The sequence below is a fragment of the Oryctolagus cuniculus genome, chromosome 9 (assembly GCF_964237555.1).
Source record: "Oryctolagus cuniculus chromosome 9, mOryCun1.1, whole genome shotgun sequence".
NCBI classification, from domain to species: Eukaryota; Metazoa; Chordata; class Mammalia; order Lagomorpha; family Leporidae; genus Oryctolagus; species Oryctolagus cuniculus.
The window spans coordinates 90,859,782-90,871,299 of record NC_091440.1 but is presented as its reverse complement, the minus strand read 5'-3'; the positions used below and the strand labels follow the sequence as shown (position 1 = coordinate 90,871,299).

At 45.6% G+C, this 11,518-nt stretch overlaps 1 pseudogene; it reads right to left on the bottom strand.

Annotated features, from left to right (window-relative positions):
* Nucleotides 1-8,174: 8,174 nt before the first annotated feature.
* Nucleotides 8,175-10,673, bottom strand: LOC100345585 (chloride intracellular channel protein 1 pseudogene; annotated as a pseudogene).
* Between the last annotated feature and the right edge of the window lie 845 nt (nt 10,674-11,518).

The window sequence follows — 11,518 nt, the reverse complement described above, 5'->3', positions numbered from 1 at the left end:
CTGCACTCCCTGGCCACAGCAGAGGGCTGGCCTGGAAGAGGGGCAACCGGGACAGAATCCGGCGCCCCGACCGGGACTAGAACCCAGTGTGCCGGCGCCGCTAGGCGGAGGATTAGCCTAGTGAGCCGCGGCGCCGGCCAAGAAGTAAAAGCTTTGATCCACGCAACAACCTAATTTGTATTATCTTTATCGGCAATAGTACCAAACAATCAGAGTATCCCTAAACATGTGAAAGGTTAAATAAACTGGTATACCCATATATGAAACTCAGCAACAGAAAGGAACAAGCTATCAATATACTCAACTTGTTAGATCTCAAAGGCTGGGCTGGTGCTGTGATGTAGCAAGTACTGCCTGTAGTGCCAGTATCCCATATGGGCACCTGTTCGAGTCCTGGCTACTCCACTTCCAATCCAACTCCCTGCTAATGTGCCTGGGAAAGCAGCAAAAGATGGCCCAAGGCCTTGGGCCCCTGTACCCACATGGAAGACCTGGAAGAAGCTCCTGGCTGTGGATTGGTGTAGCTCCAGCTGTTGCAGCCAATTTGGGAGTGAACCAACAGATGGAAGACTTCCTCCCTCTCTCTCTCTTCCTCTCCTTCTATTTCTGTGTAACTCTGACTTTCAAATAAATAAATAAATAAATAAATCTTTTAAAAAAATCTCAAAGGCATATGCTGAGTGAAAAAAAAATAAACCTCAGTCTCCAAAGGTTACATCTTATACTATTTAATTTATATAGAAATCTCAAAACAAATTACAGACAGAAACAGGTTAGTCAGTAGCTGGGGAGGAGCAGCAAATAAGGGTGAATGTGACTATACAGAGGGAGCATGAAGGCTGTCACATTTTGTAGTCACTGAAGTGTCCAGTGTGTGAACTGCCATGTTGGTTCCAGAAATCTACACGTGACAAAATAACATAGAAGGAGGCAGCCACAATGTACTCACGTCAATTTCTGGTCAGCAGTGACTTCTAAAAGAAAAATGCTAAATTTTTTCAATATATTAAATGCAAATTTCTAGAGCATGGAAATCATTTCCATATTTAGAATGTAGCATTCATACTAGATTCAGGAGAGCAGAGCAGATAAACTCTCCAATCTATATGTATTAATTTGAATAAATACCACATAAATCCTTATTGAAATGTAACATTGTAAAGTTGGCATAATAAACAACTGGGTTGTGATAAACATCTTCTACAACACTCATTATTAAATCTACTTCTCAGGTCCCAAAATATATGGAGAAATCACAAAGCATTGAAGCAAATAATAAAAAGATAGTAAAATAGTATTATTTTAAGGCATAAAATAATAAGAAAATAATACAATATTGCAAGAAAATAGAAATAGACTAAAAAGAAAGTAAGACTATCAATGTTATCTAAAAACAAGAGAGACTGGCATCAGGCATCAAGCCCAGCAGTTAGGATACTTGTCCCACATTGGAGGACCTGGGTTCAATTCCCATCCCCAGCTCCTGACTCCAGGATCCTGCTGATGCACACCCTGGGAGGCAGCAGCAATGGCTCAAGTAGCTGGGTTCCTGCCACCCACAAGGGAGACCAGGACAGGGCTGCTGGTTCCATTTCAGCCTGGTTCAGCCCCAGCCATTGTGGGCATCAGAGTGAACCAGCAGATGGGAGCTCTTTCTGTCCACCGGTCTCTATGTCTCTCAATTTCTCTGCCTCTAAAATAATAACATTTTTAAAGCTTTATTTGTTTTAAAGGCTGAGTGATGGGGTGGGCGGGGGCTGCGTGGGAGAGACCTTTCCTCTTCTGGTTCACTCTCCAAATGGCCACAACAGTCAGGGCTTGGCCAGGCGAAAGCCAGGAGTCAAGAACTCCATCCTGGTTTCCTACCTGGGGGTGGGAACTCAAGCGCTGGGACCATCTTCCATTGTTTCCCCAGACTCATTAGCAATAATTTGGTTTGCAAATGTTATAGACAGGACTCAAACTGTTGCTCTGATATGGGTTGTGGGCATCAAAGGTGGTAGCTTAATCCACTGTAGTTAACAAGCTTTCCTTTACATCAAATAAATAACATTTTTAAAAAGGAGATAGTGAAAAAAAAAAAAAAGGAGATAGTGTATGACTGATAGTCTCTAAGAGAACCGAATGTTATTTTATGCAACGAACTATTTTTTTTAAGATTTATTTTATTTATTTGAAAGACAGAGTTACAGAGAGAGGTAGAGACAGAGAGACCTTTCATCCGCGCTGGTTCACTCCCCAGATTGTCGCAGCAGCAGGAGCTGCATTGATATGAAGCCAGGAGCCAGGAGCTTATTCTGGGTCTCCCACATGGGTGCAGGGGCCCAAGGACTTGGGCCATCTTCTGCTGCTTTCCCAGGCCATAGCAGAGAGTGGATCAGAAGAGGAGCAGCCGGGTCTTGGCGCCCACGTGGGATGCTGGCACTGCAGGCAGCAGCTTTACCCACTACACCACGGCAGCAGCCCCATCAACAAACTATTTCTATTTACAATTCGGTTTTAATTGGCTGTGTGTCTCAATGTGGGTTTTTAAAAGATATTCTTGGATATTTTTAAAAGGTATTCTTGGAATTATCTTTATTCAATTTACCAATAAAATAATTTCTAGTTTAAGAGAATACCGAATTAGGGGCAGGCACCTGTGGTTAAACTACTGTTTGTGATGCCTGCCTCTCACTTTGGGATGACTAGGTTTGCATTTTGGCTCAGCTCTCAATTCCAACTTTATGCTAATATGTACCCTAGGCGGCAGCAGGTTGGCAACTCAAATAGTGGGTTCCTGCCACCCACATGGAGGACCTGGTTTGAGTTCCTGGCTCCTGGCTTTAGCCTGAATGCAGCCCTGGTTATTGTTGCCATCTGCGGAATAAATCAGCAAATGGAAGATAAATGAGGGAGATCTTTCTCTCTATCTTTCAAATACACAAAATGAATTTTAAAAAGTTTTTTTAAGAGTACTAAATTAGGAAAAGAAATATACTACAATCTTTTCCTATTTCTGGGACTACTAGGAAAGCATAAACCACCCAATTAAGAAAACAGAAGGGATTTAACACTGGGAATTTGTTGTGTAGGTGATAGAAGCCAATCAGGGAATGCTTAGGGAAACCAGAGATTAGTAACAGGAAGCCACTACCATCTTCCAGCTGGGCCAAGACAAGAGGCAGTGATTACAGAGTAAAATGGTTTGGGTCACTTTGTGGAAAAAGGAATCAACGGAGGAATGTGATGAATGAGAAAGATATGGGAGGGTTGCAAAAGTATGCTGACATTTCTTCCTCTACCTCCAATGCCCCCCACAGCACAAGCCCTCAGTCTGAAGGCTGGCCCATTCATCCCTTGATTGAATGCTTTTTTAATTTAATTATTTTATTTGAAAGGCAGAGTCACAGAGAGGCAGAGGCAGAGAGAGGGAGAGAGAGAGAGAAAGAAAAAGAGAGAGAGAGAGGTCTTCCATTCACTGGTTCACTCCCCAACTGCCCTAAGGGCCAGAGCAGCACTGATCCGAAGCCAGGAGCCAGGAGCCTATTTCCGGGTCTCCACGTGGGTGCAGGGGCCCAAGGACTTGAGCCATCTTCCACAGCTTTCCCAGGCCATAGCAGAGAGCTGGATTGGAAGTGGAGCAGCCAGGACTTGAACCAGAATTCATGTGGGATGCCAGCACTGCAGGAGGCAGTTTTACCTGCTATGCTACAGCATTGGCCCCTAATGAATTCTTGAACTGATGTCTATATTACCAAAGAATAGAAGGAACATTCTCCACAAACTAGGGTAATTATTTAGCATGGTATTTCTCAGATGTAGTGTGAAAATGGATTTTAAATACATTATTAATTTTTATTTATTTGAAAGGCAGAAAAGTCAGACAGACAGAAATCCTGTGTCCACCCCCAAATGCCCACAATAACCAGGGCTGGGACCAGTGCTGTGGTGCAGCAGGTTGAAGCTACCACCTGCAGTGCCCATATTCCATATGAGTGCCAGTTCTTGTCCTGGCTGCTCCACTTCTGATCCAGCTCTCTGCTGTGGCCTGGGAAAACCATAGGAGATGGCCCAAGTCCTCCTTGGACCCCTGCACCTGCATAGGAGATTTGGAAGAAGCTCCTAGCTCCTGGCTTCAGATCGGCCCAGCTCTGACCATTGCAGCCATTTTGGGAGTGAACCAGCAGATGGAAGATCTCTCTCTCTTTCTCTGCCTCTGCTTCTCTGTAACTCTGCCTTTCAGATAAATAAATCTTAAGAAAATTAAAATAAAAGCATAAGGTGTATCTCTATATGCCCTACACCACTGGACCCCTACAAAATTACACTGATTTGAAGGTCTCTGAATTCTTGTCCAATTTATATCCCACTCCCTAACACATAAATGTCTAACCAGTAAATCTAGAACAGTTGATACTTATGGCTCAGTAGATCCAATCAGCATAATACCCACAATGTAAGGGACCAGTGTGATATCCTAGTCACCAAAAGTGATCAAGAATGTTGCAAACTAAATTATAGCATAGAAATGGAGAGCAGATGCACTTCTGAGGTAGGAGAGTAATGATGTATGCTGGCCTTGCCAACTGGAAGCAAATCACTTCTAAGGACAGGGATGGAATTAAAGGCATTTGCCGGATCAATAGATGAATACCTGTTACCAGGAGATGTGTCAATTGGTAAAGCAATGCAGCCACATCTGGCAGAGCAGCTGCCATGCAACCACACCTGGTTAGGGTACAATTATCAGTTGTCATTCTCTAAGATCCATCTGACTTCTGCACAGGCCAAAACAGGCGTGATGAGTGGGGATATAGTGGGAATCAGCACGCCAGCGTATTTCAAGCATTTGAGATCTCTGCTGTCCCTCCAGGGATGTGCAATTGTTTTTGGTTTATGGTTTTTCTAGGTCAGAGCTGTTTGGTGGCTTTTACTTCACCATTTCCACAATAATATCCTTAACTCCACAGGTCAGAGAACAAATCTGGGGATTTTGCAGTTGCTGAGTATGTCTATTCATCATGCATTCTGGAACTTGGAAATAATATAAGATGGGTTTGGGCACCCCCACCCTCACCAGGACCCACTGTGAGACAGGCCTGAGTGAAACCTCCATTCATCACTTGACTTTTTTTTTTTTTTTGACAGGTAGAGTGGACAGTGAGAGAGAGAGACAGAGAGAAAGGTCTTCCTTTGCCGTTGCTTCACCCTCCAATGGCCGCCGCGGCCGGCGTGCTGCAGCCAGCGCACCGCGCTGATCCGATGGCAGGAGCCAGGTGCTTCTCCTGGTCTCCATGGGGTGCAGGGCCCAAGCAATTGGGCCATCCTCCACTGCACTCCCTGGCCACAGCAGAGAGCTGGCCTGGAAGAGGGGCAACTGGGACAGAATCCGGCACCCCAACTGGGACTAGAACCCGGTGTGCCAGCGCCACAAGGCGGAGGATTAGCCTAGTGAGCTGCGGCACCGGCCTACTATATCACTCTTAAAACATTTAGGGAAAGCTTCATGACATTGAATTTTACACTGATATATATATTTTTTGATATGACATCACTTGACTTTCAAAAGCCCCTGCTCAGACTGGTGGACCACAGTGATGTTTTGGGTCTTCTGAAATGTGTATCAGTGGAGATTTAAATCCAGTCATCGCCATAAGATCTGATTATTTCCTTTTCCCCAATATACAGTCACCTGGGATTTTTTTCAATGATTTATTTTATTTATTTAAAAGTCAGAATTATTGACAGAGAGAGACACACACATAGAGAAAGAGATCTTACATCTGTTTGTTCACTTTCCAAGTGGCCGTAATGTCTAGTGCTGGGCCAGACTGAAGTCAGGAGCCAGGAGCTTCTTTCAGGTCACCCACATGGTGGCAGAAGCCCAAGCACTTGGGCTATCTTCAGCTGTTTTCCCAGGCACATTAGCAGGGAGCTGGATCTGAAGTAGAGCAGCCCGGACTGGAACTAGAGCTGCCCCACCCCACCCCTATTACTGGGTTTTATGATGCAAGCTCAGCTTTTGTTTATTTGACTTAGAACTTTGCTACATATGCAGATCAGGCTACAATTCAGCAGTCTTGCTACCTATTTGACTCCCAGCAGCACCAGCCAGCTAATACCATGAGTCTCTCCAAGCCAGACTATTTTGACTGCAACTTAGACTCTGCTGCCTATTATAATCACATCCACCTTGCCCCTGCCACCTGGGATCCAATTGTTCCCCTAGAACTTAGGCTTAGTTAAGTGTCAGTAATTTCCCACCTTAATGGCTGGCATCCAGAAAAGAGCAATCACACAGGGGCCAGCGCTGTGGCGTAGCGGGTAAAGCTATCGCCTTCAGTGCCAGCAACCAATATGGGCACCAGTTCGAGTCCCAGCTGTTCTATTTCCGATCCAGCTCTCTGCTATGGCCTGGGAAAGAAGTAGAAGATGGCCCAAGTGCTTGGGCCCCTGCAACCATGTGGGAGACCCAGAGTAGGCCAGCCCTAACCATTGAGGCCATCTGGGGAGTGAACCAGCAATTGGAAGACCTTTCTCTCTTTCTCTCTGCCTCTCCTCTCTCTTTCAAATAAATAAATAAATCTTTAAAAAAAAAAAAAAGAGGAATCACACAAAATGATCAAGATCACCAATTTCTTTCTCACAGTTGTAGTAATTACATATTTTTTTAAAATTATTCTAGATCGGGCTGGCACCATGTCTTACTTGGTTAATCCTCCGCCTGCGGCGCCGGCATCCCATATGGGTGCCGGGTTCTAGTCTCGGTTGCTCCTCTTCCAGTCCAGCTCTCTGCTGTGGCCCAGGAGGGCAATGGAGGATGGCCCAAGTGCTTGGGCCCCTGCACCCACATGGGAGACCAGGAAGAAGCACCTGGCTCCTGGCTTCAGATCGGTGCAGCGCCGGCCATGACAGCCATTTGGGAAGTGAACCAACGGAAGGAAGACCTCTCTCTCCGTCTCTCTCTCTGTCTATAATGCTACCTGTCAAATAAATAAATTTTTAAAATTATTTAGAAGAATTATTCTAGATCAATTATATATTCTATGAATTTTATAGTAGGCCAGTAAAGGGGTATCACAATATCTGGATCTCAGATAATGAATCTTAAGATAGATTCAACAATTAAAACAAGTGTACCTCTGCAATAAGAGATGTTGATATTGGAAGAGGCTTTGTGTGTGTTAGTGGGGGATGGGGAGCATATGGAAGCTCTGTACTTTTTGGCTAATTTTACTGTGATTGTAAAACAGCTCTAAAAAGTAAAGCCCATTTTAAAAATTTGCATATTAGAAGAGCATTTTGGGTCTAATAGGGCTGAGAAGTTTAAGCATTGCATGTTAGAAGACATAATGGGAGGCCGGCGCTGTGGCACAGTGGGTTTAAGGCCCTGGCCTGAAGCATCAGCATCCCATATGGGCGCTGGTTCAAGTCCCTGCTACTCCACCTCCGATCCAGCTCTCTGCTGTGGTCTGGGAAAGCAGAAAATGGCCCAAGTGCTTGGGCCCCTGCACCTGCATATGAGACTTGGAAGAAGCTCCTGGCTCCTGGCTTCAGATCGGGGCAGCTCTAGCCCTTGCAGCTATTTGGGAAGTGAACCAGCGGTGGAAGACCTCTCTCCTCTCTCTGCATATCACTGCCTTTCAGATAAATAAATAAATAAATAAATATTTTTTAAAAATATTTGAGGGGCTGGCGCGATGTCACACTAGGTTAATCCTCTGCCTGCGGTGCCAGCATTGCATATGGGTGCCAGGTTCTAGTCCTGGTTGCTCCTCTTCCAGTCCAGCTCTCTGCTGTGGCCCGGAGGGCAGTGGAGGATGGCCCAAGTGCTTGTGTCCTGCACCCACATGGGAGACCAGGAGAAGCACCTGGCTTCGGATCGGTATAGCTCTGGCTGCAGTGGCCATTTGGGGTGTGAACCAACAGAAGGAAGACCTTTCTCTCTGTCTCTCTCTCTCAATGTCTGTAACTCTACCTGTCAAATAAATAAATAAATAAAATCTTAAAATAAATAAATAAATACAGCTTAAAAATATTTGAGTGAATAATGGTTGAGAATTTTCTAAATTTGTTTTCATTCTGTATTTTATTTCTGAAATATACTGTCTATCCATCCCACCCATACTAACAATGTCATTCAGGTCCTCCTTCCATTCCTTATCCACCCCAGCCCCACCTAAGTGCTCCAGGATCCCCTGCCATACTGAAATGTGTCCATTGGGTAGCAATGTGGAAACCACCCAGAGTCTTTGTGGAGAATATGGAGAACAAGAGCGCTGAGGGAGCCCCAGCAGGGCCCTCCCTGAGGGTCTTAGTCTCTTGTTTGCAGACCAGTTCAATCCCACCATCTGGATGGGCAGAGGTGAGTTCTTCCAGAACATAGGCTTTGCTCACATGCACTCCTCAAAACACCTCTGGCATGGCGAGCCTGCTGCACCTCTGACACACTACCTGTCCTGGGTGCTGTTTCCTGGGGACAACAGATTACAGTCAGCCAGGGTGGGCTCGTTGCCATCCAGAAGCTTCTTCCGAGAGATAGCCTCATCTTGGCTACTTGTCTCATCCACTTCTTCTAGGAATGGTGGGGATGTCAGGTAATTGTCTAAAACCTTTCAGAAGTCCCCTTTCACCAGATTTTCCCTAAGTTCTGGGTTTGAATTCTTGAGATAGAGAGAAAATTTGGCAAATATGTCTGCCTGAGCTGTGTTGAACTCGGGGTTCAGAGCTGCCAGCTGACAAAGCTACCTCCAGAAATTCGCCCATCTTGGCATCTGTGTGGACTTTAGTGCCCTATAGCAGGGACAGAGCTGCCCTCCTGGGCATAGCTTCCTACTGTTTCCGTCCGCCTCCTGGTGTCAACAGTGCTGACGCTGAAGAAGCCAGAGGACCATGAGCAATCTCCAGGTGAAGGGGCAGTTCCCAATCTTAGCCCCATCACTGCCAGGTTGTTTTTCCGCCAGTGACCCGGAAGCAGTCTTTGCTGGGAGCGGCGGGGCCAGGGAAGGTGGTATCACAACCAGGGATGCTCTTACCGAGACCAAGGGCTGTCCCAGCAGAGCAGCACAAGCCCTTCTCCCTGCAGAAGCAGACTCCCCACCGGCCTGGCTTCGACAGCTCTGTCCCCTTCTGTCCCTTTCTGGGCTGGATCAGGGAACCGCTGACTCACCTGCCAGCCCCATCCTGAACCTGGGGAGGGGACGGGAAGCAGGTGGGCCAGGATTTTCTAAAATTAATAACAGACACCAAACCACAGATCCGGGAAGCTCCAAGAACAACAACAAAAAAATTCTACACATAGCGAATTCTAGAACTCAACAAGAACAAACCAAACAACCCATTTAAAACAAACAAACAAACAAACAAAAATGAGCAGGGTTCAGCATTGCAGCACAGCGGGTAAAGCTACCACCTGCCACACCAGCATCTCAAATAGGCGCCAGCTCAAGTCCTGGCTGCTCCCCTTCCCACTCAGCTTCCTGCCTATGGCTTGGGAAAGCAGCAGAGGATGGCCCAAGTGCCTGGACCCCTGCATCTGCATGGGAGACCCGGATGAAGCTCCTGGCTCCTGGCTTCAGCCTGGCCCAGACCTGGCCATTGTAGCCATTTGGGGAATGAACCAGTGGATGGAAGACCTCTCTGTTTCTCCTGCTGTCTCTCTATAACTCTACCTTTCAAAAAATAAAAATAAAAAAAAACTTTTGAAAAAGATGAACAAAGAAAAAAACAAACTATCACTGGAGACTAACCTTCAAAATTGAAGAAGAAATTAATATATTTCCACATAACAAAGCTAAGGGAGCTTGTTGCTAGTGGACTTATGCTACAAAAAGTACTGGAGAGAGCCCTGTGATGATTAATTTTATGTTCGCTTGGCTAAGTTAAAGGATACTCAGATACCTGGACAACATTATTTCTGGTTGTACTTGCTCTAGGAGAGATTAACATTCAAATCAGTAAATCGAGTAAAGAAGATCTATCCTCACCACTGTGGAGCGGCATCATTCAACCTGCTGAAAACTTGGACTAAACAAAAAGATGCCCCTTCTCCTGGTTTCAGCCCTGTCCAGCACTTGCCGTTGTGGCCATCTGGGGAGTGAACCAGCAGATGGAAGATCTCTCTGTGTAACTCTGACTTTCACAATAAATAAGTAAGTCTTTATTTATTTATTTGAAAGTAAGAGTTACACAGAGAGAGAGAAGGAGAGGTAGAGAGAGAGGTCTTCCATCCGATGGTTCACTCTCCAATTGGCTGCAACGGCCAGAGCTGCGCCAATCCAAGAGCCAGGAACCTCCTCTTGGTCCTCCCACGTGGGTGCAGGAGCCCAAGGACTTGGGCCATCTTCTACTGCTTTCCCAGGCTATATCAGGGAGCTGGATTTAAAGTGGAGCAGCCAGGGACTCGAACCGGCGTCCATTTAGGATGCTGGCATTGCAGGTGGTGGCCTTATCTGCTACAATACAGCGCCAGCCCCAGTAAATGTCTTTAAAAAAATGCTCCTTTCTGAAGCTAGCACATCCATCTTCTCCTACCCTAGGAAATCAGAGCTCCGGGTTTCTAAATCAGACAGACTCTCGGACTTCAGAGAGTGGCACAGCAGGGTCTCAGCCTCACAACTAGTCTGAATCACATTAGCTTTCCTCATTTTCCAGCTTGCAGATCCCAGATCATGGACTTTCTCAGCCTCCATAATTAAGGCAGCGAATTCCCATCATCAATGGCCTCTTATCTATCTATATGTCCTATTGATTGTGTTTCTCTTGAGAACACTAATAGAGTCTTCAGGCTATAAAGGAAGTACAGGAGAGAGTAATTCAAAACCTTAAGAAGGCTTTCACTCAGATATCCCTGAAGGTGAAGAAGGAAGCTCCTGCCCCTCCCAAAGCTGAGGCCAAAGAAAAACTTGTAGGCCAAGAAGGCAGTGCTGAAAGATGTCTGCTGCCTCAAAACAAAAACAAAAACAGCATGATCCACACGTTACCCAACTCTCAGTGGTCCAAGGCACTGTCTCTAGAGGCAGCTCAAATAACCTTGGAACAGCACCTGTAGGACAAATAAGCATGACCACTGTGCCACCGCCCACTGAATCTTCCATGAAGAAGACAGATGACAGCAAGGAGATATTCACACAATATTAATCAAAAGGAAGCTTGGCAGACACATTAATACTAATATCAGACCAAATGAGTTTGTGAGCTTTTTTTTTATTTTGTGACTTTTAAAATTTGCTTTAAATGGGTGAAATTGAACATCTTTTCCTTTAATTATTAATTATAGCCATTGCCTGTTTTCCTGCTGGACTATGGTCTTTGTACTTTTTTGTTGTTGTTGTTATTAAACTATTTAGTAGAACCAATAAGCCTTTGAATATAATGTAAATTAAAAATATGTGGCCGGTGCCTTGGCTCACTAGGCTAATCCTCCGCCTTGCGGCGACAGCACACCGGGTTCTAGTTCCAGTCGGGGCGCCAGATTCTGTCCTGGTTGCCCCTCTTCCAGGCCAGCTCTCTGCTGTGGCCAGGGAGTGCAGTGGAG